Genomic DNA, 3,435 nt, shown 5'->3' with positions numbered 1-3,435 from the left:
CCCCTAAAAATGTATATTTTGAAAAATAACATTATACAATGGCTAAATTGTCTCAAATTTACACCTCCATGGTGTTTCTTCTTAAAGCTTAAAGCCCTTCTTGGATGTGATGGCCAGCTTAAGGTCACCTTTCCTTGGGGCTGAGTCTGGATGAAGTGTTAAGTTTAGCCAACATTCTGAAAGGCAGTCCCTCTCTGGATGGGGGTTCTAGGATGACTGCTCCTTTTAGAGGTGGGGTTAAGAAAAGTTCCCATTCATTTTTGGCCACTATCCTTAGGGATGTTTGCAGCTGAGGGAGTTGAGGTGACTCCTTCGCAATCTCATTACTTCAGCGGCACAGGTTCAATTCCGGCATGGGAGGGTTGATTTTTATTTCATAGAAATCTCTTAGAATGAAAACGCCCCTTTTACCAGGCTTTGAATTGGTTGGTCACCTGTAGATAACCCCCTGCTCCACGTTAGAGATGAATAGGCCGGAGGTAAACAAGAGAAACGAAAGGAAACAGACGTTAAAAAATCGTCTTAAAATTATTTTGCAAAATATTTTAAATGCAATATTCAAGTTATAGTTCTAGAGAAAAATAATGATGAACTAGGTTGGATTGAATAATTAAACTTTGTGTTTCGCCGACCAATTATTCCTTTTCGTCTTACCAAAGAAAATATTAGGGTTCCTTATTAAGTTTTAGCTAATGCAGAAAAAGAAAATACTATCGATTTATTTTAGCTTTTCTGATTTCTAACATATAATACTGGATTGGATGTGGATACACCATTGCCAATCGCCGCGAATTCAAGACTTGGTACAAATGCTTGGTAAACAATGGAAGCGACCAACGCCCCTATCCACAGGCTTGTTTTGTTCTTTTGAATTTCACATTCATATTGCACGATTATCATTATAAAAAGGAACGTAATAAAGATAGTTGGATTGAAAGGACACCTAACTTGATAGAAATAGTACTTACTATATAACCTATAAATTCAACTTTCGTATTTGATTTTTTATCAAATATTTGTTAATTCAATTACTCAAACATATTATATCTTTATTAACATCTTTTTTTGTTTTGTTAAATAAAAATAAACCTATAAAGTTAATTGTGAAGATATTAAAAATAGTAATTACACCAAATCGATAGGATTTTAAATTAGAGTTAATTATTGAATCCAAAGGTTGGGGAAGAAACCCTTTATAATTAATTAAAATATAGAGAGCACATTATTCATATGTAGGCAGTTCTAAAACAATGCTAACTGAACACAGAAGTGTGGTTGCTCCATCCACGCACAAGCGCTCTTTGACTTGATGCGTTAGAAACCACAAAAGATGAAATAAATCGATACACGATCTTAAAATCGATGGAATTTTCATTTTCAGCATCTCCTAAAATATAAAAAGGACCCTAATATGTAAGAAATCAGAAAAATTTAAATAAATTGATACGCGATCTTAAAATCGATGGAATTTTCATTTTCAGCATCTCCTAAAATATAAAAAGAACCCTAATATGTTAGAAATCAGAAAAGTTTAAATAAATCGATACGCGATCTTAAAATCGATGGAATTTTTATTTTCAGCATATCCTAAAATATAAAAAGAACCCTAATATGTTAGAAATAAGAAAAATTTAAATAAATCGATATGCGATCTTAAAATCAATAGAATTTTCATTTTCTGCATTTCCTAAAATGCAAAGTCATACCAATTTGTACCAGCCAATCCAAATGACTCCTCCATACTTTTTTCATGTCTATACATCCAAATTTAACATAGTTGGACAAACGTATAGATGTAACTTAAAAGGGCCCTTGATGCGTTAGAAACCACAAAAGTTAAAATAAATCGATAGCATTTTCATTTTATGCCTCTCCTAAAATTTATTAAGGACCGTAATATGTTAGGAATCAGAAAAGTTAAAATAAATCTAGCGAGCGTACGATAGTAAAATCGATAGAATTTATATTTTCTGCATCTTTTAAAACATACAAAGGAACCCTAATATTTTTTTCGTGAGGCGGGGAGGTAAAATTGATTTGCGAAGCACAAATTTTAATTGAGAAATACAAGCAAAAATTATTTAAAATTGTAGTTGTGTACCTTAACTACTTACAACAGTTCCAACTACTCGTTGAGAATTGTATTTACAACTCCTTTTTCCAACCGATGTATTTGCAGTTGTGAATTATAATTACAACTACTAGTAGCCAAAAGAAGTCGACTAGCAAATACAGAAAGTTGTCCCATTTACAAATACTTTCCAACTACTTGTATCTGTAGTTAAACTCCTTTTTACCCAACAGTGATAAATGAACTTTTGGTGGTCAATAGATTCAAAATCCTTTTTGAAATTGATATAGCTGATTAACTATACCGTTGTATTACATATTTTTCTGTAATATTTGCCATTAGAAAAATATTTGATCAATTGATGTTATCTATCTTTAAAATCCCGGAATATTTGAGTATAGTATTTATTTAAATGGTAGGATCATTCAGACACAGAGATGGGGGTCCTCTTTTTGCATTAACTTGGATTGTCCTCGTAATTGTTTTTTATCCCTCCGCGTGAAAGTCTTTTGGTTTCTTCAAGAGCTTCTTCAGAGTTTTTTTCTAATCCTCCGCTGGCCACTGTCCCCTTTCGACTATTTCCCCATCCATTTCCTTATTAAGATAAGCTCTCCAAACTGGACGCGTGTGTTAAGGATTGCCTTAGAGGAAGGCAGTAAAAAGCACCTCCCGATAAAGAAGAGAAAGCAAGAATCCGCTCTGTTGCACGGATCCAATGTATTTTATTAGAGATTATTAATTTTATTTTGGTCAAATCATTAAAAGATTTTAAAACTTGATAGGTGCTTTGAGTCACAGCTAGTTAAGATATACAGCATATAAGCTTTTACATTTAAATAATATAATATTACAGCACTTACTAGACAAACGGTCTAAATTTCCAATTCATTACAAAAGACTGATCTACATGACTGTAATAAGGCCAACCTGGACATATGGAGTTGAGCTTTGGGGCTCCACTAAAACTTCGAATTCCTCTCGTATCCAATCCTTACAATCCAAAATCCTTCGTAAAATCCTCAATGCTCCTTACTTTGTCACAAATAAAATCATACATAAAGACCTAAATGTTCCCTATGTAACCGATCTAGCCCGAACCAGATATCACTCCTTCCATTATAAACTCTCTAACCACTCAAACCCCCTAGTTTCTAATCATGCATCCTCTTCCAATCCTCCGAGGCGCCTGAAAAGAAGATGGCCACGAGACCAGCCAATGTAAAATGTCATTAGAATGCTACCAATGGGTAGTTTCTCTACACGCCTGTAACACTCCAATTTAACTTTGATCAGATTTACTAAATGTATTATAATGTACAGTTATAAATAGCAATAAATAAATATTTAAAAAAAAATTAATATAA

The sequence above is a fragment of the Halyomorpha halys genome, unplaced genomic scaffold, assembly GCF_000696795.3.
Source record: "Halyomorpha halys isolate HHAL.00 unplaced genomic scaffold, Hhal_1.1 Scaffold220.1, whole genome shotgun sequence".
NCBI lineage: Eukaryota > Metazoa > Arthropoda > Insecta > Hemiptera > Pentatomidae > Halyomorpha > Halyomorpha halys.
This window is presented reverse-complemented; position numbering follows the sequence as displayed.